This window comes from Onychomys torridus, chromosome 1 (genome assembly GCF_903995425.1).
Source record: "Onychomys torridus chromosome 1, mOncTor1.1, whole genome shotgun sequence".
In the NCBI taxonomy this organism is placed as follows: Eukaryota; Metazoa; Chordata; class Mammalia; order Rodentia; family Cricetidae; genus Onychomys; species Onychomys torridus.
In genome coordinates this window covers 32,909,086-32,936,039 of record NC_050443.1, presented here as the reverse complement: position 1 = coordinate 32,936,039, position 26,954 = coordinate 32,909,086, and the positions used below count along the sequence as shown (strand labels likewise).

General features: G+C 39.5%; 1 pseudogene; it reads right to left on the bottom strand.

Moving 5' to 3' along the window:
* Positions 1-89: 89 nt before the first annotated feature.
* Positions 90-26,133, bottom strand: LOC118595159 (annotated as a pseudogene).
* Between the last annotated feature and the right edge of the window lie 821 nt (positions 26,134-26,954).

Here is a 26,954-nt window from a genome sequence, read left to right as displayed (position 1 = left end):
CTGCTGCCTTACTTTTTAAGATGGAAGAGTCAGTTTCACTGTTAAAGTTGCAGGTGACAATCTGGTCCTGTTGTAGCCTGGGATGTCCTTTAGTGGACCCTTGGTTGCCTACTGCACCATCTCCTTGATGTCAACATATCATACTTGGCAGCTTTCTCCAGGTGACATGTCAGATCCATGTCAAACATCTTGTAAATAGGAAAACAGGAGGCCATGCCAGTTAACATCTAGTTCACCTCTGGGATGACTTTGACACAGCTTTGGCAGCAACAGTGGATACAAGGATGATGTTTTGCCATCACAACACAGCTTCCTACAAGTATCATCCAGTTTGCTGGATGGAAGGCATGACATTGACTGTTGAGTTCTTCCACAATGTCAAAGTTGTCATGAATGACCTTGGCCAGAGGGGCTAAGCAGTTCATGGTACAGTAAGAGTTGTTGACAATCTTGACTGAAATTTTATACTTCTCATGGTCCTCACCCATCACAACCATGATGGCATCAGCAGAAAGGGCAGAGATGATAACCCTTTCAGCACCATCTTTCAAGTGGGCTCTAGTCCTCTCTAATGGTGAAAACACCAGTAGATTTCACAGCATACTTGGTATCAACATCATCCTTTTTGATGTTGGCAGGATCTTACTCCTAGAAGAAGGTGACAGCCTTTCCATTGATGAAAATCTTCCCATTTTCAGCCTTGACTGAGTATATATGAGAGTTTATATAGTTATATACTAATATTTTCAACTCTCCTAAACATTATCAAACTGAATAGTTAGAAAAGAAATTACTACAACTATCACAGTAATAGTAGCTGTTTACAGTACCATCTGTATATTTTGAGGCTACATTGTTTTCTTATGTCTGTATTGATAAAAAAATTTTTGTTAAGCTGATTAGAGTGAAATAGTATCTGCAATACATATTTTTCATTTAAACATTACAAATAAAAGAAATAGACAGTCTGAATTACATCTCCAGATATGACCAATCCTAACCTCACTATCTAATTACTTTTATCATTAAGATCTCTAAACACAGGACACAAATATCTGCTGCATACAAGAAACACAACTCAAATTCAAAGACAGAGACCTTCTAAGAATAAAAGGCTGGTAAAACACTTTCCAATCAAATGGTCTTAAGAAGCAAGCTGGTGCAGCAACCTTAATATCCAGAAAAATATAATTCAAACTAAAATCAATCAACAGAGATCATGAAAACATTACATACTCATAGCAGGAAAGATCAACAAAGATGAAGTTTCAATTATGAACATTTATGCCCCAAACACAAGGGCACCCACATATGTAAAAGAAACATTACTAAAGCTTAAATCACATATAAAACCCACACATTATTAGTGGGAGACTTCAATACCCCACTTTCACCTCTGGACAGATTGGCCAAATTGAAACTTAACAGAGAAATAATGGACTTAACTGATGTTATGACTCAAATGGACTAAATTGATATCTACAGAATATTCCACCAGAACAAAAAAGAATATAACTTCTTCTCAGCACCCCATGGAACCTTCTCTAAAATCGACCACATACTTGGCCACAAAGCAAATCTCAACAGATACAAAACAATTGGAATACCCTCCTGTGTTCTATCAGATGACCATGGATCAAAGTTAGATTTCAACAACAACAAAAACTACAGAAAACCTACAATCTCATGGAAACTGAATAATGCTCAACTGAATCACCAATGGCCTAAGGAAGAAATAAGAAAGAAATTAAAGACTTCCTAGAGAACAATGAAAATGAATACACCACATACCCAAACTTATGGGATACTATGAAAGCAGTGCTAAGAGGGAAATTCATAGCACTGAATGCCCACATAAAGAAGCTGGAGAAATCCCACAATAGTGACTTAACAGCACACTGGAAACTCTAGAACAAGAAAAAGCAAAGTCAGACAGGAAGAATAGATGCCAGGAAATTATCAAATTAAGAGCTGAAATCAGTAAAATAGCAATAAAGAGAACAATACAAAAAATTACAAAACAAAGACTTGGTTCTTGGAGAAAATCAAGAAAATAGACAAGCCCTTATCCAAACTAACCAAAAGGGAGAGAGAGAGCATCCAAATTAATAAAATCAGAAATGAAAAGGGGGACATAACAACAGACAATGAGGAAATCCAGAGAATCATTAGGTCATACTTCAAACCCTTCTACTCCACAAAACTGGAAAAGCTGAAAGAAATGGATACATTTCTGGATAGGTACCACATACCTAAGTTAAATCAATATAGGATAAACCATGTAAATAGTCCAATAACCCCTAAGGAACTAGAAACAGTCATTAAAACTCTCCTTAACAAAAAAAGCCCAGGATCAGATTTCAGTGCAGAATTCTACCAGATCTTCAAAGAAGACTTAATACCAATACTCTTTAAATTGTTCCACAAAATAGAAGGAGAAGGAATATTACCAAACTCTTTCTATGAGGCTACAATTACCTTGATTCCTAAACCAAACAAAGATGCAACAAAGAAAGAGAACTACAGACCGATCTCCCTCAGGAACATTGATGCAAAAATACTCAATAAAATACTGGCACACAGACTCCAAGAACACATCAAACCAATTATCCACCATGATCAAGTAGGCTTCATCCCAGGGATGCAAGGGTGGTTCAACATATGAAAGTCCATCAATGTAATACACCATATAAACAAACTCAAAGAAAAAAAAACGAATGATCATCTCACTAGATGCAGAAAAGGCATTGACAAATCCAACACCCCTTCATGATAAAGGTCTTGGAGCGATCGGGAATACAGGGAATATACCTAAACACAATAAAGGCAATCTACAGCAAGCCAACAGCCAACATCAAATTAAATGGAGAGAAACTCAAAGCAATACTACTAAAATCAGGAATAAGGCAAGGCTCTCCCCTCTCCCCATACTTATTCTATATAGTACTTAAAGTTCTAGCCAGAGCAATAAGACAGCATAATGAGATTAAGGGGATACAAATTGGAGAGGAAGAAGTCAAGCTTTCCCTATTTGCAGATGACATGATAGTATACATGAGTGAGTCCAAAAATATAATGAAGGAACACATACAGCTTATAAACACCTTCACCAACATAGCAGAATACAAGATCCACTCAAAAAAACAGAAGCCCTCTTATATACAATAAACAAACAGGCTGAGATGTAAATCAGAGATACATCACCCTTTAAAATAGCCACAAATGATATAAAATACTTTGGGGTTACTCTAACTAAGCATGTGAAGGACCTCTATGAGAAGAACTTTAAGTCCCTGAAAAAAAAATTGAAGATGTCAGAAAATGGAAAGATCTCCCATGCTCATGGATAGGCAGGATTAACACAGTAAAAATGGTGATCTTACCAAAAGAAATCTACAGATTCAATGCAATCCCCATCAAATTACCAACACAATTCTTCACAGACCTGGAAAGAATAATACTCAACTTCATATGGAAAACTAAAAAACCCAGGATAGCCAAAAGAATCTTGTACAATAAAACAACCTCTGGAGGCATCACGATCCCCAACCTCAAGCTCTACTATAGAGCTACCATAATGAAAACAGCTTGGTCCTGGCATAAAAACCAACATGTGGACCAATGGGATCAAATTGAAGACACTGACATTAACCTGCAAACCTATGAACATTTAATTTTGACAAAGAAGCCAAAAATATACAATGGAATAAAGAAAGCATCTTCAACAAATGGTGCTGGCATAACTGGATGTCAATGTGTAGAAGGCTGCAAATAGATCCATATCTGTCACCATGCACAAAACTTAAGTCCAAGTGGATCAAAGACCTCAACATAAATCCAGTTACACTGAACCTGATAGAAGAGAAAGTAGGAAGTAGTCTTGAACATATTGGCACCAGAGATCACTTTTTCAATACAACACCAATAGCACAGACAAGGAGAGAAACAATCAATCAATGGGACCTATTGAAACTGAGAAGCTTTTGTAGAGCAAAGCACATGGTCAACAAGACAAAGCAACAGCCTACAGAATGGGAAAAGGTCTTCACCAACTCCACATATGACAGACGGCTGATATCCAGAATATATAAAGAACTCAGGAAATTAGACATTAAAATGCCCAACAGTCCAATTAAGAAATGGGCTATAGAACTAAAGAGAGAATTCTCAACAGAGGAACCTCAAATGTCTTTCAGACATTTGAGGAATTGCTCAACATAACTAATTGTCCGGGAAATGCAAATCAAAACAAATCTGAGATATGACCTTACACCTGTCAGAGTGGCTAAGATCAAAAACATAGAAGACAGCTTATGCTGGAGAGGATTTGGAGCAAGGGGAACTCTCCTCCAATGCTGGTGGGAATGCAAGCTTGTACAGCCACTTTGGAAATCAAAATGGCACTTTCTTAGAAACTTGGAAATCCATCTCACCCAAGAATTATAGCACTCTTGGGCATATACCCAAGGAATGCTAAATCATACCAAAAGGGCATTTGCTCATCTATGTTCATATCAGCATTGCTTGTAATAGCCAGAACCTGGAAACAACCTAGATGCCCTTCAACTGAAGAATGCATAAAGAAAATATGGTACATATACACAATGGAGTACTACTCCGCAGAGAAAAACAATGACATCATGAGGTTTGCAGGCAAATGGATGGATCTAGATAAAATCATCCTTAGGTAACCCAGACTCAGAAAGACAAACATGGTATGTACTCACTCATAGGAGAATACTAGATGTAAAACAAAGATGACTAGACTGCTACACAACTCCAGGGAGGCTACCTAGAAAACAGGACCCTGGGAAAGACACAGGGATTTCCCAATGACAGAGAAATGGATGAGATCTACATGAACAACCTGGACGACAGTGGGAGTAATGAAGGGCAAGTTTCGAGGGAAAGAGAACTTAGGGGAGCAGGAGATCCCAGCTGGATCAAGAACAGAGTGGGAGAACAAGGATTAACAGACCATGATAAATAAAGACCACATGAGAACAGGATGAAGCAAAGTGCTAGAGAGGTCACCAGAAATCCACAATGATACATCCACTGTAGACTACTGACAATGGTCAAGAGAAAGCCTGATCTGACCTAGTCTGGTGATAGGATGGCCTAACAGTCATTCTGGAACTCTCATCCAATAACTGATGGAAGTGGATGCAGAGATCCTCGGCCAGGCCCCAGGTGGAGCTCCAGGAGTCCAATTGTTGAGAAAGAGGAGGGACTGTAAGAGTGTGAATTGTTGAGACCAAGATTGGAAAAGCACAGGGACAAATAGCCAAATGAATGGAAACACATGAATTATGAACCAAAATCTGTGGAGACCCTGGCTGGAGCAGGCCCTCTGTATAAGTGAGACAATTGAATAGCTTGAACTGTTTGGGAGGCACCCAGGCAGTGGAACCTAGACCTATACTAAGTGTATGAGCTGGCTGTTTGGAACCTTGGGCTTAAACAGGGACACTTTACTCAGCCTGGAAGGAGGGGACTGGACCTGCCTATACTGAATTCACCATGTTGAACTGAATGAATCCCCAGGGGAGTCTTGGCCCTGGAGGAGATGGGAATGGAAGGGAGGAAGCTGGAGGTGGGGGCAGGAGGGGGAGGACAGGGGAACCAATGGCTGATGTGTAAAACACAAATATTATAAGTAAAAAAGGGGAAAAAAATTATCTTTAAATACAAACTTTTTGTTAACTTGTTTGCTGTGGGATGTTCTGTATGTTAAATGTGTTGCTGTGATTTGTTAATGAATAAAATACCGATTGGTCAGTAGCCAGGCAGGAAGTATAGGCAGGACAAGGAGAGAGTAGAATTCTGGGAAGTGGAAGACTGAGGCAGAGAGATGCTGATAGCCACTGCCATGACAAGCAAGACGTAAGAAACCAGTAAGCCACAAGCCATGTGGCAACTTATAGACTAATAGAAATGGGTTAATTCAAGATATAAGAATCGATAACAAGAAGCCTGCTGCAGCCATACAGTTTGTAAGCAATAGAAGTCTTTGTGTGTTTAATTGTTTGGGTGTGAGCAGCTGAGGAACTGGCAGGTGAGAGAGATTTGTCCTGATTACAGGCCAGGTAGTACGGGAAAACTCTAGTAATACTTGTTCATATGAAATGGAATTTAAGACTGTCCTGAGGAAAGGAAGAATTCCACACATGAAACACATTCTAATTCCACACTCCCTTTAGTGAACTCTGCCCTTTATGTTCTTATATTATGAATTCTAACATAACTTATTCAGTCACATTTTCCATGATTTTCCTCTTTGTTCTTAAAGCTACAATTATTTTATGATCCTTATAATTTTTTAAAATGTGTATTGTTTTAAAAATTAACAAGGGCATCATCTTTAGGGGGTTGTAGGTAAAATGCAATGATTTGGATGTAGATGAACTCTCTTCTCTCCCAGGGTTCATGTGACTGATACTTGCTCCACAGGGTGGTGGCTTTGGAAAATTTTGTTTGAGTTGTAACAGGTAAAGCTTAGAGGATGGTCCTAAGTATATTAGTAGTATGGTCTAGGATGCCCAGTTGGAGAGTTGACTCAGTGTTGAAAGTGCATACTGTTCTTACACAGGACCGTGGTTCATTTCCAAGTATGTAAAGAAATTCACAAGAACCTATATAACTCCAGCTTGAGGGTAATCTAATGCCCTCTTCACTCCTCTGCAGGTACCTTCACTCACTTGCACACACCCCCACAATTTTTTTTGGTTTTTCAAGACAGGGTTTCTCTGTGTAGGTATGGAATCTGTCCTGGAACACAATTTGTAGATCAAGCTGGCCTCAAACTCACAAAGATCCTCCTGTCTCTGTATCGCGAGTGCTGGGATAAAAGATGTGTGCCATCACTGTACAGCTCCCCTCCACAATTTTTTATTATTATTATGTGTTTTAATTTTATACATCAGCCATGGGTTCCCCTGTCCTCCCCCATCATGTCCCCACCTCCACCTTCCCCCCAGACTCTCCCCTCCAATTCCCATGTCCTCCAGGACCAAGACACCCCTGGGGATGCATTTAAACCTGGTGGATTCAGTACAGGCAGGTCCTGTCCCCTCCTTCCAAGCTGAACATGTGTCCCTGTGTAAGCCCAATAAGTAATCTTTTTAGTAAGAAGATATACAGATGTAAAATATGTATAGAAAAGTATTCATGATATCCATTAAAAATCAAAATTAAAAAGGATCACAAAGAGATGCCAGAATATAGAATATATATTAGAATATAAAAACATCAATTGCACCAACATCTGCCAACAAGAGCAGCAGGAATGCTCATATGCAGTGGAAGAAATAAAAAAGTACTCAGGAACTTGTAAAGCCAGATAAAATTATTAAAAATACAAAAAATAGGCTTATCATAAAATACCATAGCCTAGTTATTTAGAATTTATCAAATTAATAAAAATCCACCCAACCATACAATATTACAGAAGCATCTGAGCTGAAGCTCATGACAGAGTAACTACCCAGCGTGTGGCTCCAGGATCAATCACTAGCACCTCAGAAGTAATATAAACAAAAGTTGGCAATAATGATTCTCTTTGCTACATCTAGAAGTGTACAAAATGTTTTTTACAGGTAAGTGCATGAGGAAAGAATGGACCATCCATATAAAGTGAATCATTAATCAACATTAATTATAAATGGCCCACTATGAGAAGACATGGAAGAAGTCTAAATGAAAACTGAATGAAGTTATTCTAATAGAGCAACATGCTGGATCAAAGCAATAAAATAAAGTATTGGAAGACATAAATCTACAGTGAGAGAAAGTAATAATTATCAAGAGCAATGGCAGGAAATGAGAGAGTACAAGCTGTTTAGAGCATCAACACTCTTCTGCAGGAGATTATATAGACAAGTGAATGTTGTTCTGCTTGTGTCAAAATCCACTGAACTGCATACCCAACAAGCAGACTCCATGGCTGCTTGCCAAGGACTGGCAGCTGCCTACTGCCCCCCTCTATCTCTGTGAGACTCCAGTGATCCTAACCAGTTCCCCACCAGAGACTGTCCCTAACCACTATCCAGCCACCACAAGAGGCAGGATGTATAGAAGACCCCTTGGTCATTGTGGGACTTGCCCTAGTCATGCCAGTCCAAGGACAGGGCTTTTTGTTTGTGCTCTCAATCCTCGAGAATCAGGACAAGCCCACACTCCAGGGGAAGTTTGTTCCAAACTTTCCTTACCGAGATACTACAGTCATCATATTGTAGCTGAAAAACAGAATGTCTGGGGCAGAGGGTATAGCACTAAATACCAACAGACAGAGGACATGCACATCTTAACCCTGATATGAATTAGCTCTTATTTTAATGCTACAGACATCACTACTGAAAGAAGAATGGCAAATAGAACAAAAAAAGAGAAAAGCCTCATCCAATAAACTAACTGCTGGTATGCAAATCTCAAATGCAGAAACAAGAACATTTTGAAAAACAACAACAACAACAAAATAACAGGCCCTGAACTCAAAGGGATTCATCTGCCTCTGCCCGTTGAGTTATAAAATTGAAGGCATGTGCCACTAGGCTTAGCAGAATATATATTTTAAAAGATTGTTATCATCTTCTGAATTTCCTCAGTGTCTATTATAATGTCTCTCTTTTCATTTATAACTATATTAATCTGGAAATTATTTCTCAGTCTTTTCTTTAATTTGGTTAAGTGTTTATCAATCATAAATATTTTTTCATAAGACCAACTCTTCTCAATGATTATTAGAATTTTTTTTCTTTTGTTGTGAATTGGTTCTATTTTATTGATTTCAGCCATGGATTTGATTGTTTTCTCCCATCTACTCTTTAGGAATATTACTCATCCTTGTTTGTCTTTTCTTTTTTTACTTATGATTTTCTTTTTTATTATTATTAGGAAATTTCCTATTCATTTTACTTACCAACCACAGATTCTCCCTCTTCTTGCTCCACTGGCCCCCTACCCTTCCCCAGAATCTACCACCAATTCCCTCCTCCTCCATGGCAAGGCCTCTATGGAGACTCCATGGGAATTCAGCAGAGCCACATACGCTCACTTGAGGCAGGTTCAAGCCCCTCCCCTTGTACCAAACTGTTTAAGGTGTCCCACCATAGGCACTCAGTTCCAAAAAGTCAGCTCATATACCAGGGACGGATCCTGATCCCACTGCCAGGAATCCCCTTAAGCAGGTCAAGCTAAACAACTGTCTCACCTCTGCAGAGGGCTCAGTCCAGTCCCATTGGGGCTATTTGTCCACAGATCATGAGTTCCCACTAGTTTGGTTTGGTGGTCTCTGTACGTTTCCCCATCATGATCTTGATACCCCTTGCTCATACAATCCCTCTTCTCTCTCTGGAGTCTTGGAAATCGGTATGGAGCTTGGCTGTGAATCTCTGCATTTGTTTCCATAAGTTACTAGATGAAGGCTCTATGATGACAGTTAAGGTATTCCCCAATCTGATTGCCAGGGTAGGCCAGTTCAGGTACCCTCTCCACTATTGCTAGTATTTTAAGGTGGTATCATCCTTGTAGATTCCTGGAAACTTCTCTAGCATCCTGTTTCTCCCTATCCCTATAATGTCTTGCTTTCTAAAGGTATCTCTTTCATTGCTGTCCCACTCTGTCTTTTTTCCAGCTCAATCATCTCTTTCCCTTATGTTCTCATCCCCTATCCCCCTACCCTCCATTGAATACCCTCACACCCAGTTTGCTCATGGAGATCTCATCTATTTCCCAGAACCTGGGTGATCCATGTGTCCCTCTTGGGATTCTCCCTGTTAGCTAGCTTCTCTGGAGCTGTGGGTTGTAGTCTGGTTATCTTTGCCTTACATCTAGTTTCAATTTATGAATGACTACAGACCATGTTTGTCCTTCTGAGTCTGGGTTACCACACTCAGGATTTTATTTTCTAGTTCCATCCATTTGCCAGAAATTTTCATGATGTCATTGTTTTGTTTTGTTTTACTGCTGAGTAGTAGTACACTGTGTATATATGCCACATTTTCTTTATCCATTCTTCTGTTGGGGGGCATTGGGTTATTTCCAGGTTCTGGCTATTACGAATAATGCTGCTATAAACATAGTTGAGCATGTGTCCTTGTGGTATGACTGAGCATTCCTTGGGTATATGCCCAAGAGTAGTATAGCTGGTACTTGAGGTAGATCGATTCCCACTTTTCTGAAAAGCTGCCAAAATAATTTCCAAAGAGGCTGTACAAGTTTGCACTCCCAACAACAGTGGAGGAGTGTTCCCCTTGCACCAAATACTCTCCAACATAAGCTGTCATTAGTGGTTTTGATCTTAACCATTCTGACAGGTATAAGATGGTATCTCAGAGTTGTTTTGATTTGCATTTCCCTGGTTACTTAAGATGTTGAATTCCTTAAATGTCTTTTGGCTGTTAGAGATTCTTCTGTTGAGAAGTCTCTGTTTAGTTCTGTAGCTCATTTTTTAATTGTATTGTTCAGTATTTTGATGTCAAGTTTCTTGAGTTCTTTATGTATTTTGGAGATCAGCCCTCTGTCAGATGTGGGGTTGGTAAAGATCTTTTACAGTTCTGTAGGCTGTTATTTTGTATTATTGACCATGTCCTTTGACTTACAGAAGCTTCTCATCTTCAGGAGGTCCCATTTATTCATTGTTGCTCTCAGTGTCTATGCTACTGGTGTTATATTTAGGAGGTGATCTACAGTGCCAGAGCATTCAAGACTACTTCCTAATTTCTCTTCTATCAGGTTCAGAGTAACTGGATTTAGGTTAAGGTCTTTGATCCACTTGGACTTAAGTTTTATGCACGGTGACAGATATGGATCTATTTGCAGCCTTCTACACATTGACATCCATTTATGCCAGCACCATTTGTTGAAGATGCTTTCTTTTTTCCATTGTACATTTTTGGCTTCTTTGTAAAAGATTATATGTTGATATGTTTGGGAGTTAATGTCAGCATCTTCAATTCGATTCCATTGGTCCACATGTCGGTTTTTATGCCAGTACCAAGCTGTTTTTATTACTGTAGCTCTATACTAGAGCTTAGGATTGTGATGCCTCCAGAGGTTGATTTATTGTACAGGATTGTTTTAGCTATCCTGGGGGGAGGGGTTTTTGTTGTTTTTCCAGGAGAAGTTGACTACTGTACTTTCCAGGTCTATGAAGCATTGTATTGGGATTTTGATGGGAATTACATTGAATCTGTAGATTGCTTTGGTAAGACTGACATTTTAACTATTTTAATTCTACCTAATAATGAGCATGGAAGATCTTTATATTTTCTGATATCTTCAATTTCTTTCTTCAGGGACATAAAGTTCTTGTCATTCAGTTCTTATACTTGCTTAGTTAGCAAGTGATTTTTATATTTTATATTATTTCTTGCTATTTTAAAGGGTGATGTTTCTCAGATTTCTTTCTCTGCCTGTTTATCCCATTTCTTAATCTATCTCCTTGAACAGAAAATTTAGCTCCATTCCACTTTCTAGTGCTCTTCTTCTCCTCAAAATTTACTTTCTATAACTTTCCCTGCTCAGTTTGCTTCTTTTCATTATAAATGTTCATTAGAATTATCACTAATGCCCATACTACACAGTCTATACTAGGCTCTTGGAGATTTCTTCTGCTAATGAAATTAATCTAAACCACTTCCCTTTAGCCTCAGGCAGACACTTTGGACAAGGGCAAAAGGCAACATACTAAAGATTTTTTTCCTATAAAACATACTGAGTGAGCCGCAGAAAGTTAAAATAACTCTCACCACCTCTGTATTTCATGCTCCTACTAGAATGGCCCAGTAAGCAGTTCTAAAAGCAGTCTACTACTTTCATAACTCAAGATACCAAAATCCAAAGTTCTTGGAACAAACACATGATCAGGCACATCACAGCAATATCCCTTCTCTGCTTCCAATACTTTATTATTATAAAGAGACACCATGACCATAGTTATTCTTATTAAGAAATCATTAATTGGTGTGGCTCACTTACAGTTTAGAGATTTAGTTCATTATCATCATGATGGGGAGCATGGCAGTATGCAGGCAGACATAGTTCTGGAGTAGATGAAAGTCATACATTTTTCAGGCAACAGGAAGTTAATTGGTGCATCAGGCAGTATTCTGAGCATAGGAAATCTCAAAGCCCACCCCCACAGTGACACACTTCCTCCAACAATGTCAAAACCTCACTAACAAAGCCACACCTCCCTATAATGCCACAGCCTATGAGAGTATGAGAGCCAAATACATTCAAACTACCACATCCTGGTATTGGTATTTTCTTAGTGAGAACTGCACATTTGACAATGGGCCACCAAGTTACCATAAGACCTGAACTACCCGTCATGAGTTAGGTGCTATCAGACCTACAAAGCCATGAAGAAGGATGTGCATAGCAGCAATCTATTATAAATGGAAGTTGTGTATAGGTGATTGGTCCTGAGCAAGTCCTGAAGGCACAAGCAATCTACATAAAGAAGTTGCCTGAATGTCTATAGTTTCTTCTGTTATATATAATACTGTTTGCTGCCAAACATCCAAATATAGCCTTATGGTGTGTTTAATATGATAAACTGACTGAGGAAAGCCTGATCTGACCTAGTCTGCTGATAGGATGGCCAAACACCCTAAGAGTCATGCTGGAACTCTCATCCAATAACTTATGGAAGTGGATGCAGAGATCCTCAGACTGGCCCCAGGTGGAGCTCCAGGTGTCCAAGTGTCAAGAAATAGGAGGAGAGACTGTAAGAGTGTGAATTGTTGAGACCAAGATTGGAAAAATACAGGGACAAGTGGCCTAACGAATGGAGGCACATGAATTGTGAAACAAGGGCTGTGGAGCCCCCAGCTGGATCAGGTCCTCTGGATAAGTGAGCTAGTTGAGTGGCTTGATCTGTTTGGGAGGCACCCAGGCTATGGGACCAGGACCTGTCCTTAGTGCATGAGCTGGCAGTTTGGATCCTTGGGCTTACACAGGGACACTTTGCTCTGCCTGGAAGGAGGGGACTAGACCTGCCTGTACTGAATCCACCAGGTTTAAATGAATCCCCAGGGGAGTCTTGACCCTGGAGGAGATGGGAATGGAAGGGAGGGAATGGGGAGAAGTTGGGGTTTGGGGCGGGATGGGGGAGGACCAGGGGAACCCATGGCTGATGTGTAAAATTAAAACACAAATATAAAATAACAAAATGTATAATAATAATAATAATAATAATAATAATAATAACAATAATAATAATAATAATAAAAAGAAAGAAATTAGCTGAGCTTCCTGAAAGTTGTACAGTGTGCTCCAGATTCACAGCTTTTGTGAGCTTTCACCCATGCTGTGCTGGGCTTTGGTGTGGCTTTCTTTGAATCATTTCTGGTCCTGTATGTAACCTACACCCATATTCCTGTAATTAACTTCAATAAAACTCATTGGTTCACCAAGTTGGACTTTGGTGGTATTTACATTTTGATCTGTCATCCCATCCCTTTCTTTGGTGAGTTGATGTGTGTGTTGTATCTTCTCAGAAAAAATTTGGTCACACAATAATTTCTTGTGTTCTCTTGGGTGTAGTGAACCTCTTCAGACTGAAGTTTTTCCTTCATGTGCCTTTTAAGAGTAGAATTGGTAGACAAAATGATTATATATTGAATCATGAAATGGTATTCTTTCTCTGTTGATTGTGATTTATAGTTTTGCTGTATATAGTAGTCTGCATCTCAGAGCTTATAGAAAATCTCCCATGAAAATCAGGTGTTATTTTAAAAGGTTTGCCTTTATTTGGTGACTTGATGTTTTTCCCTAGCAACTTTTAATATCCTTTCTGTGTTCTGTATCTTTAGTATTTTGATTATTACATATCACAGGAAGTTTATTTTCTGGTTGTGTTTATTCAGTGATCTGTATGCCTCTTACACCTTGATAGGTAGCTCTTGCTTTAGATTGGGGGAATTTTCTTCAATGATTTTTTTAAAACAAATTCTGTGTCTTTGTCTTGGGTTTCTTCTCCTTCCTCTATACTTATTATTCATAGGTTTGGTATTTGAAGCCACTTATATATAACATAAATAATATAAAATTATACACTTACACTTTTACGCTGAAGTATAAATAATTCTTCTTGGCTTTATCAAACAAACTTGGATTTTTTTAATATTATCAATAAATTTTTATTAATTAACAAAATTATCTCCCACTTACTCTGTTTCCTAACACAGGGAAAACATGTATCACATTTAAAAATATTTCCTTAAAGTCATCAAATAATTGAAAATTTGTAAACTCTTTTTTTCCTTTTTATTTAAATTTTTTCATTATATGTATCAATCCCTGTTCCCCTCCATTCCCTTCTCTCTCTCCTTTCTCTCCTCTTACCTCTCCTTCCATCCTTTCCTTGTAGGAGATAAGGCCGCTCTTGGGCATATCAAGTTGGGGCAGGACCAAGCCTGTCCACCCTGCATCATGGCATTGCACCATAGGGAATGGGCTCTAAAATGTCAGCTCCTGTACCTTGGATAAATCCTGGTCTCACTGCCAGGTGCCCACAAACACATCAAGCAACCCAAATTCAGAGGGACTAGTGCTGTCCCATGCAGGCTCCCCATATGTCAGTCCAGAGTCAATGAGCTCCCAATAGCTTGGATCAGTTATCTACATGGTTTTTCCCATCATGAACCTGATCCCACTTACTTCTATAATCCCTTCTCCCTCTCTTCAGCTGAACCCCATGGTCATGGCCAAGTGCTTAGCTTTGGGTCTCTGCTTCCATCAGTTACTAAATGTAGGTTCTATGATGACAACTAGGATAAACAACAATCTGAGTACAGTGGAAGACTAGTTCAAGCACCCTGTTCACCAATGCTATGAGTCTTACCTGGGGATGTCCTAGTGAGTTCCTGGCAAATTTCCAAGTTCCAGATTTCTTTCTAACCCCTTAATGGTTCACTTTGTCAATATATCTCTTTCATTGCTCTCCTTCTCTGTCCCTCCCCCAACTTGGCCATCTTGAACACTCATGTTCCTACCTCCCACTCCTTCCCCTCTACTCCCCTTTCCAATTTAGTGCAGGAGATCTTAACCATATCCCATTCCTGGGGCAATCCATGCATGTACCTCTTTAGGGTACTTCTCTTTACCTAGCTTCTCTGGGATTGTGGATTGTAGCCTGATTATCCTTTGCTTTGCATCTATTATTCACTTATGAGTGAGTACATACCATGTTTGTCTTCCTGAGTCTGGTTACCTCACTCAGGATGATTTTTTCTAGTTCTATCCATTAGCCTACAAATTTCATGATGACATTGTTTTTTACTGCTATATAATACCCCATTGTATAAATATACCACATTTTCTGTATCCATTCTTCAGTTGAGGGGCATGTGGTTGTTTCCAAGTTCTAGCTACTATGAATAATGCTGCTATGAACATAGTTGAGTCTATGTCCTTGTGCTGTGGTTGAGAATCTTTTGAGTACATGCCCAAGAGTGGTATTGCTGGGTCTTGAGGTAGGTTGATTGCTAATTTTCTGAGATACCACCATACTGATTTCCAGAATGGTTGTACAAGATTGCATTCCTACCAGCAGTGGAGGAGTGTTCCTATATCTCCACCTCCTTTCCAACATAAGCTATCTTCAGTGTTTTTGATCTTATCCATTCTGACAGGCATGGGATAGTATCTCACGGTCATTTTGATTTGCATTTCCCTGATGACTAAGGATATTAAACACTTCCTTAAATGTCTTTTGGCCATTTGAAATTCTTCTCTTGAGAATTCTGTTTAGATCTGCACCCCATTTTTAAATTGGATTATCTGATATTTTGATATATAGTTTCTTGAATTCTTTATATATTTTGGATATCAGCCGTCTGTCACACTTGGTGTTGGTAAAGATATTTTCTCATTCTGTAGGCTGCTGTTTTGTCTTATTGACAGTGTCCTTTACCTTACAGAAACTTCTGAGTTTTAGGAGGTCCCATTTATACATTGTTGCTCTCAGTGTCTTTGTTACTGGTGTTATATTTAGGAAGTGGTCTCCTGTGCCAATGCATTCAAGGCTACGTCACCTTGTTTCTTCTATGAGGTTCAGTGTATCTGAATCTATGTTGAGGTCTTTGATCCATTTTACTTGAGTTTTGAGCAAAGCAATAGGTATTGACCTATTTGCATTCTTCTGCACTTTTGCATTCTTCTACACATAGACATTTGGTTATTGAAGCACCATTTGTTGGAGATAATTTCTTATTTCCATTGTACAATTTTGTCTTCTTTGTCAAAAATCAGCTGTTGGTAGGTGTGTGGATTAATGTCAGGGTCTTCACTTCAGTTCTATTGCTCCACATGTCTGTTTTTATGGCAGTACCAAGCTGTTTTTATTACTATACCTCTATAGTAGAGCTTGAAGTCAGGAATCATGATGCCTCCAGAGGTTGTTTTATTGAACAGGATTCTTTTGGCTATCCTGGGTTCTTTGTTTTTCCATATGAAGTTAAGTATTGTTTTTCCGGGTCTGTGAAGAATTGTATTGGTAATTTGATGGGGGTTGCATTGAATCTGTAGATTGCTTTTGGTAAGTTCACCATTTTACTATGTGATCCTACCTATCCATGAGCATGGGAGATCTTTCCACTTTCTGACATCTTCTTCAATTTCTTTTTTCAGGGACTTAAAGTTCTTGTCATACAGGTTCTTCACTTGCTTAGTTAGGGTTACCCCAAGGTATTTTATATCATTTGTGGCTATTGTAAAGGGTGATGTATTTCTGATTTCCTTCTCAGCCTGTTTGTCTATTGTATATAGGAGGGCTACTGATTTTCTGAGTTAATCTTGTTTCCTGCTACATTGCTGAAGGTATTTATCAGATGTAAGAGTTCCTTGTTCAATTTTTTGAAGTCGCTTATGTATACTATCATGTTATCTGCAAATAGGGAAAGCTTAACTTCTTCCTTTCCAATTTGTATCCCCTTGATCTCCTTATGTTGTCTTATTCTCCTGACTAGAACTTCAAGTACTATATTGAATAAGTATGGGGAGAATGGACAGTCTTGTCTTGTTCCTGATTTTAGTGGAATTGCTTTGACTTTCTCTCCATTTAATTTGATGTTGGCTGTTGGCTTGCTGTAGATTGCCTTTATTATGTTTGAGTACGTTTCCTGTATTCCTGATCTCTCCTAGACCTTTATCATGAAAAGATGTTGTATTTTGTCAAATGCCATTTCAGCATCTAGTGAGATGATCATGTGGGGTTTTTTCCCTTTCAATTTGTTTATTTTGTGTATTACATTGACAGACTTTCATATGTTGAACCACCCTTGCATCAGTGAGATGAAGCCTACTTGATCAACAGATAATGACACAGGATATACATTACCTTTCCAAAAGGTATGGAAAAGAGCATAGTGTATAAATATTGGACCAAAGCAGAACCAGAAACCAACTAGGCAAACTTCAAATGCATCTCCATATCTGATGTCAAAACACTCTTCAGATCTCCACCTACTTTCAGCTTTGTTGACTGCAACATATTTCTCCCTCTTGTGCTGGTTCCACTCCCTGTTAGCAGCTCTCCTCAGCAGACACTCCATAGCTCTGGCATCTTCAACATCTTGAAAGCAATTCAGGCTTTACCTACACAACTACAATACTTTCTAGTCTCAGCTCAGGGAAGTCACTGATACATGTCTGGCTTCAGCAGCTTTTCTTAGTAGCAAAGGGAGATTCCTTAAATCATTTCTTCTATCTTTCACTCTCTAAAGATAGAATCATGTGCCGAAAGCAGCCAAGTTGTGCTGGTGTTTGGGGCTGGAACATGTAACTCCCCTTGTTCATTTACATCTTTACCAGCTTCTGTTTTCCATGGTTTCCTTTATTTCCTCAATTGGCTGTCCTGTAACTTGCTTTGTAGACCTGGCTGCCTTTGAAATCAGAGAACTCTTAGTTACCTCTTTACCAGGCTTTTCTTTTTTCTAATATTTTTTTATTTTATTTTTAATTTTTTTTTAATTTCCTGAGCTGAGGACCAATCCAAGGGCCTTGTGCTTGCTAGTCAAGTGCTCTACCACTGAGCTAAACCCCCGAACCTTTCACTGGCTGAGCTTGGTTGCCCTGGAACTTGTTCTGTAGACCAGGATGATCTCAAGTAAAGAGATGCACCTGCCTTTGCTACCAGAGGACTGGTATTAAAGGCATAAGCCACTACACTCATCTTTGAGATTTTCTTTAATCTATTTTCAGAAGTTGGAAGCCTAGCTGGGTGGGATCTTGCCCTGATGTCACCATTGCCTTTATTTCCATTTCTAAATTTGTTTATCTCCTTGAACACAGGACTCAACTCCATTTTACTTCCTGGTGCTCCTTTTGTCCTCAAATTGTATATTTGTATTTTCCTTTCTCAGATTGCTCCTTTTCATTATAAATATTTTTAGAATTAATACTACCAACCACATGACAGAGTCAAAACTAGGTTGTTTGGAGATTTCCTCTGTCAACAGAATTAATCCAAATCCCTTCACTTTCACCTCAGGCAGACTCTTCAGACAAGGGCAAAAAGAAGCCACGTTCTTCAACAAATTATCATAGGAATAATCTCTCTGTCATATATTAATATTATTCTCCTATGAAGCTTCTTGAGGCAGGCCCTAGTCTTCCTTTCTTCAGTCAACTCATTCTATGAAACATTCCATGAGGGCCATAGTTGGATGTTTGGCAACAAACAGTCTTGTAATAGGAAAAGAAATTATAGACATTTGGGCAATTTCTTCATGTAGCTTGTTTGTGCCTTTATGACTTACTTAGGACCAATCTCATATATACCACTTCCATTTAATAATAGAATGTGGTTAAGCACATCCTAATTTATGACTCAGTTGACATGATAGCACTCAGCTCATGGATCAGCAGTTAAGGTCTTGTTGTATCTTGGTGGTCTACTGTCAAACATGCAGTTTCCAGTAAGACCAATTAACTTCCTGTTGCCTGAAAAATATAGGGCTTTCAGCTACTCCAGCACTATGTCTGCCTGCATACTGCCATGCTCCCCATCATGATGATAATGAACTAAACCTCTAAACTGTAAGTGAACCATACCAATTAAATGTTTTCTTAATAAGAGTTACTATGGTCATGGTATCTCTTCAAAGCAAAAAAAAAAAAAAAAAAAAAAAAAAAAATCTTAACTTAGACAGAGTTGGTACCAGGGAAGGGATATGGCTGTGATGGGCCTGATCAAGTGTTTGTAGAACTTTGGATTTTGGTACCTTAAGTTATGAAAGCAGTATAATGTTTTAAACAGAGCTTACTGCACCATACTAGTAGAAGCATCAAAGACAGAGGTGCTAAGAGTAATTTGAGCTGTCTGAGGCTTGTTCAAAATGTTTCAGAAGAGAAGTTTACAATGTGGCCTTTTGCCCTTGTCCAAAGTGTCTGCCTGAGGCTAAAGGGAAGTGGTTTAGATTAATTTCATTGGCAGAAGGAATCTCAAAACAGCCTAGTATAGACTCTGTAGTGTGAATATTAGTGATAACTCTAGTTAAGGTTTATAATGAAAAGGAGCAAACTGAGCAGGATAAAATACAAAAAGTAAATTTTGAGGAGAAAAAGAGCACCAGGAAGTGGAATGGAGCTGTATTCTGTGTTCAGTGGCATAGATTAAGAAAGGGAATAAAAGGAGTGGTGATCTTAAGGAGAGATCCAACCAAGCTAAGTTTCCAACTTGTGAATTAAAGAAAAGCTTAGAGCCAGGTGTGGTGGTGTATGCCTTTAATGACAGCGCTGGGAAGCAGAGGCTGTCAGATCTCTGAGTTGAAGCCAGACCAGTCTAGAGAGCAAGTTTCAGGGCAGCCAAGCTTATGCAGTGAATGACAGAAAGCTGACGAAGATGAAATTGAATTAAGGAACCATTTTCCAGGCCCAGTAAGCAGCAGAACTTGGCAGCTTTGGACATGTGGTTCTATCTTTAGAGTTAAAAATAGAAGAAACAAGTTATGGAGTGTGCCTGCATGCCTAAAGAAAGCCACTGAGTCCTGGCAAATATCAGGGGAATCCCTGAATGGAGGCCTAATAGGTATGCCATTGTGTGAAAGTGTGAAGTTGAAGCCTAAATTACCTTTGAGACCCCAAGATGTTAGAGATGCCAGAGTCTTGGGATAGCTGCTGAGAATAGCTGCTAACAGGGTGTAGAATCAGCCCAAGAGAAAGAAGTGTATTGCAATCAACAAAGCTGAACAAAGTTGTGAATCTGAACTGCATTTTGACATCAGACATGGAGGTGCAGAGTTTGGAGTTTCCCCAGCTGATTTTCAGACTTATTTTGGTCCAATATTTTTTCTCTATGCTCCTTTCCTTGTATTTTGTAATTGTAATGTATATCATGTGACCTTGTATGCTGGAACCATGTGATCTATTTTTTATTTTTATTTTACAAGGGACTACATTTAAGAGGTTGCATGAATCTCAGAAGACACTTTGAAATTTTAATATTGTTGAGACTGTGATAGACTATGGGGACTTTTGAAGTTGGACTAAATGAATTTTGCATTATGATATTGGTACAAGCTTATGGAGGCCAGGAAGTTAAATGTAGTTATTAAAATGTGATTGGCACCCATGATATCATAGGGAGGACATTATTAGGAGGTGTGGCTTTGTTGGAGTAGGTATGGCATTGCTGATGGAAATGAGTTACTATGGGAGAGGTTGGAGGATTCTTATGCTCAGTATACCACTGAATATGTCAGTTAACTTCCTGTTGCATACAAGAGGTAGAACCCTCTGTTCCAGTGCTATGTCTTCCTGCATGTTGCCATGCTCAACTCCACAATGATAATGGACTGAACATCTGAAACTATAAGTAAACCACCCCAATTAAATGTTTGTTTATAAGAATTCCATGGTCATGGTGTCTTTCATAGCAATAAATACTAAACTAAGACACAGCCCAAAGCCTGTCTTTCAAAGGGAGAATAGTTGTCTGTATATGATGGTAGAACCTTGCTCCAAAAATCCTAAAGATCCATATTTCTTCAAACAAAAGCATGCATGGTCAGGCCTACCACAGCATTATCCCAGGCCCTGGGACCAACTCCTCTCTAGTTAATTTTTCTATTGCTGTGAGGAGACACCATGATTATTTCAACTCCTATAAAGGAAAGCATTTAATTGGGGCTGGTTTACAGTTTCATAACATTAGTCCATTGTCGTCATGGTATGACATGGCAGCATACAGACAGTCATGGTGCTAAAGAAGGAGCTATGAGTTATACATCTTGATTCACAAGCAACAGGAAGTAAGCTGCCTACCACACTGAGCATATCTTGAGCAAAAGATACCTCAAGAACTACCTCCCACAGTGATGCACTTCCTCCAGTAAGGCCAAACCTACTCCAACAAACCATACCTCCTCATGGTATCATTCCCTATGGGGGCTATTTTCTTTCAAACCACCACATATATGTATAATATCACATCATCTGTGAATATCAATACTTTGAATGCTTCCTTTCCAATTAGTATCCCCTTGATCTCCTTCAGTTGTCTTACTGCTCTAACTAGAACTTCAAATACTATATGATTTTAGTGGAATTACTTTGATGTTCTCTCCATTTAATGTGAGGTTGGCTATAGGCTTTTTGTGAATTGCCCTTATTATGTTTCAGTATATTCTTTGTATCCCTACTCTCCCCAGGACTATTACCTTGAAAGGATGTTGAATTTTGTCAAAGGATTTTTCTGCTCTCATGGGATGATCATTTTTGTTTCTTTGTTTTGTTTTTAGTTTGTTTATTTAGTAGCTTACATTGATTTATTTTCATATGTAAAACCATCCCTCATTTATGGGATAAAGTCTACTTGTTCATGGTGGGTGAACTTTTTGATGTGTTATAGGATTCGGTTTGCAAATATTTTATTGATTAGTTTTTCATCTACGTTCTTGAGGGAAAGTGGTCTATAATTTTCTTTCTTTGTTGAATCTTTGTGTGGTTTAGGTTATAGGGTGACTGTGACCTCATAAAATGAATTTGGCAATGCTCCCTCTGTTTCTAATGTGTGGAATAATTTGAGAATTGTTAACAATAGCTCTCATTTAAAAGTCTGGTAAAATTCTATGCTAAAACCATCAATGCAATCCCCATAAAAATTCCAACACTATTCTATACAGATCTCAATATATCTATATTGTCTATCATATGGGGAAAAATCCAGTATAGCTAAACAATCCTAAACAATAAAAGAACTTACATGGATGTCACCATCCCTTATTTCAAGCTGTACTACAGAGCTCTACTAATAAATTCCTTATGGTATGAACATTAAAAACAGACACTTCCATCAATGAAATTGAATCAAAGACACAGATAAAATCACATACCTATGGACAGCTGATTTGTTTTTTATTAAAAAACAAAAAACAAAACAAAAAAAAAAAACAGCCGAAAGCATACAATGGAAAAAAGAAAGCATTTTCAACAAATGGTGCTGTCATAACTGGATGTCAGTATATAGAAAAAATACAAATAGATCCATTATTTATCACCCTGCACAAAACATAAGTCCAAATGGTCAAAAATCTCAACATAAAACCAGATAGATACACTGACTCTGATAGAAGATTAAGTGGAAAATAGCTTTGAACACATTGGCACTGAAGACAACTTCCTGAACATTACATTCATATCACAGGCACTAAGATCAACAATTAATAAATGGGACCTCATGAAACACTGCCAATAGGACAAAATGGAGGCCTACACCATAGGAAAAGATTTTCACCAACTCCAAATCTAACAGGGGGCAAAATATATAATGGACACAAGAAACTACACATCAACAAACCAAATAATCCAATTTAAACATGGGGTACAGATCTAAACAGAGAGTTCTTAATACAGGAAACTCAAATGCTGAGAAGATAAGCAAATGTTCAACATATTTAGTCATCAGGGAAATGAAAATCAAAAGTGTTTCTTGCTCTGCAGCTGAGGTCCCACTGTCTATGATCCTGGAAGCAGGGGGTGAGTAGACGCAGAAACAAATGACACAGGCTATAGGAGGTTGGAAGCAATCTCATTTATTAAACAAAAGACTGAGGTATTTATGTGTGTACTTTTTGGTGGACCCTGGATCCAGCTGCCGTGGTGTTTCCTGGTTAGCTCTGGGTCATATGTCAATACTGATAATCTTGAGGGTCCAGTTTCAGGGTCCTCTGGGTCAGGATACTACTGCGTATATCAGAGCTCTTTGTTAGCTTAAGGCATGGCCCAGTGCTTTAGGCCTTATCTGCCTCACAAAAGCACACTAAGATTTTATCTCACACCTGTCAGAATGGCTAAGATCAAAACACAGGTGACAGCTCATGCTGGAATGGAGGTGGAGTAAGAGGAACATTCCTTCACTGCTGGTGGGAGTGAAAACTAGTACAATCACCATGGAAATCAATATGGCATTTCCTCAGAAAACAGGAAATTGATCCACCTCAAGATCCTGCTATAACACTCTTGTGTATATACCCAAATGATACTCCATCCTACTACAAAGACACTTGCTCAATTATGTTCATAGACGCTTTATTTATACTAGTCAGGAACTGAAAACAGTTCTCCTATATCTCCCTCAACTGAAGAATGGATAAAGGAAATATGGTACCTTAACACTATGGAGTATTACTTAGCTGCCAAAAATATTACATCATGAAATTTGCATGCAAATGCTCTGAACTAGACAAAAATCATTCTCAATGAGATAACCCATACAAGAAAGATAAACAAGGTATGAACTCATTCAAAATTGGATATTAACTGTTAAGTAAATGATAATCATGATACAACCTACAGACCCAGAAAGGCTAATTAACAAGAACAGCTCTAAGGGGGACATATGAATCTCCCTGGGAAGAGGAAATAGAATAGATTTTGTCTGTTGACTGGAGGCTGTTGGGAATTGGAAGAGGAGGGAGCCTGCTGGAGTAGATAAGGATGGAGGGAGACAGTATGGGAAGAGGTGACAGGAATTGGAGGTTGTTTGGAGGTCAATATGGAAACTTAGTGCAATAGAAGCTGCCAAATTCTACAAGTGTGACCCTAGATATGGCTCCTAGTAATGGAGGTTACAGAATCTGAACTGGCCATCTCCTGTAACCAGACCACTTCTGTTGATGGTTACTGGGACACCAACCAGCCATAAAATCTTCAACCTAAAATCTATCCTCCATGCAAGATGTGTAAGGGCAATAGAGGCAAAGAACTTGAGAGTATGGGCAATCAATAACTGGTCTAGTTTGAGTCCTACATCAGGAAAGAGACCTCATGCTTGACACTGTCAGAATGACCAGGAATCAGAAGCTGGACAGCCCAGAACCCCAGGATAGAAAAAAAAATCAATAAAATGATTCCTAATGGAATTCTGCTACATTCATAAATTGGTGCCTATTCCAATCTGCATTCTTTCTCCAATAACTGATGGAAGTAGATACAGAAATCCACACCCAAACATTAGGTACAGAGAGAGCCCAAGTTGAGATCTCCATCAGGTCCCTTCCCTCGGACCTTGGGGAAACCCATGGAAGATGGGGCGGGAAGAACTGTTAGAGCCAGAGTGGTTGAGGACCAGGAGAACATGGCCCACAGAATCAACTAAGCAGGACTCATGAGGGCTCACAGAGACTGAGGCAGCAATTGCAAAGCCTGCACAGGACTGAGCTAGGTCCTCTGCAATTATGTTAGTGCTGTGAGAGTGGTGTTTTTATAGGAATCCTAAAATTTGGAGTAGTGGTGGTGTCTCTGACTCTTCTGTCTACCCTTGGGACACGTTTCCTCCTAGTGGGTTGCGTTTACCAGCCCTGATATGAGAATTTGTGCCTAGTCTTACTATAAGTTGTTATGCCATGTTTGGTTGATATTCCTTGGAGGCCTGCTCTTTTCTGAAGGGAAACAGAAGTGGAGTGGATCTGGGGGAGGGAGAGGAACGGGAAGAGTGTAGTGAGTGGAAACTGCAGCTGGGATGTATTGCATTAGAAAAGACAAAAGTAAAAAAAAATGATAAGAACAATGGTGAGGACTCAGCTCAAGTGGGTGTAAGCCACATATAGCCAAGTGTGGGTCCTCAAGACCTTGTCTGGTGGGGAGTCAGCAGTGACCAGAAGATGGGTCCCAACTTGATGAGCAAGTATGTGGTGGAGAAATGGGAGAGAAAGCAAAGAGCAATGGTTCATGTGCTGTGGAAAGAGGTGGAAGAGAAGAAGTGAGTGAAGGCAGTGACAAGTAGGCCTTCTTGTCACCAGGGCCATGGTGATGTCCAGGCTTAGGCTGCTGCCATGGGCCATGTCTGGGTCCATGGTCCTCCCACAGCCAGGATCTTTGTGGACATCCATGACCAATGTGGCCACAAAAGGCCACAATAATGCCCAGTGTCTGGCCCGCCACCACTGGCTATGTAGGTGTCCAAGAGCCATTTTGCTTATGAAGCCATGCTGATCTGCATGGCCATGGTGTCATTCAGGGCTAAGCTGCTATAGAGGGCCAGGTCTGAGTTTGTGACCCAAGAGCAGCTAGGATCTGAGTCTATGTCTGTGACTCCTGTTGCAACAAGGATCTTTGTGGTTGTTCAATGGTCTGAGCAGCCAACAGGGACCATGTTGGTTCCCTGCGGCCATGGTGCATCTGGGGCCCTACAGACCTAAATGGCACACACTGCTATCCAGTGCCATAGTGCCATCCAGGCCAGGGCTGCAATTGGGCGACATATCTGGGTCCATGGCCCTACTGTAGCCAGGGTCTGGTTTGATTTCCATGGTGCCCATCAACATGAGGGCCATTCAGATTCCCAGGATTTGGGCCACCATCTGGAGCTGTGTTGGTATCCAAAGGCCATACTTCCACTGGAGCCATACCAATCTAGAAAGCCTGTGTTGCCAAATGGGACCATGGTGACATCCAGACCCATGATACTGCTGAGGACCATGTCTGGGTCCATGATCCTACTATAGCCAGAATCCATGTTGAAGTCTGTGGCCCAACAGGCCTGGGCTACCCCTTGTGGTGGTTTTGGAGTCTTGATGCCATGCTGCAGAGGAGGACATAACGATTTGAGTGTACTGTGCTCCTACCCAGGGCCATGGTGTTGTCCCAGCCCTGGTTGCTGCCAAGGGCCGTGTCTAGGTCCATGGCCCTATACATCAGCTCGACTATCACCCAAGTTGGGGTTGGCCCACCCTAACATCTATCCTATCTAGAACATGCTGGAGCTGGTAAAGGAACTGGTCTGGTGAAATGATACCCCAAGATCTCCATGACTCAGCATGGCTGAAGGATGTCTGACAGAGTTTTGGTGAGGATCCATGGATGAAGGTGTACCAGAAACCAGAGGCCTTGAACCAGACCAACGACTCATTGCAGTGAACATTTGCAAGTAGAGCTGATTGGAAAAAAAGGGTATAGTGTGTCACACACTGCACCTACCAATTCCACCAGGACAAATGAAGATGTGATGGAGAGGTGGTAAAGATGGAGGAGCAAAGAGATTTATTTTGTTTGGTTTGGTTTGTTTTGTTGGGTTTGTTTTGTTTTTCTCTTTATTTCTTTTTTGTTTTTTTTTTTTTTTTGCTTGTTTTGTTTTGGATTGGTTTGATTTTTTAAATATTCCTTTTGGGACGCTACAGGGATAAGTGGAGGATATGGAGTGTTTGGGAAGTGGACAGAATTAGGGTACATGATGTGAAGGTCCCAGAGATTAAAAAATGAAATTATGTTAAATTTAAAAAAACAATGGTGAGAATGAAAATATGCAATATATTATAGCTGTCTCAGACTTTAAAAGATTTTTTAAAAATACATTATAGAATGCCTTATATAAATAAACTTGAAAAGGAAAAAAAAGAGATAGATGAGGCTTTGTTGGAAGAAATGTGTCACTGATGTTGGGCTTTGGGGTTTCGAAATCCTTTGTCAAGCCCAGAGTCTGTCTCTTAGCCAGTCAATCTACACAA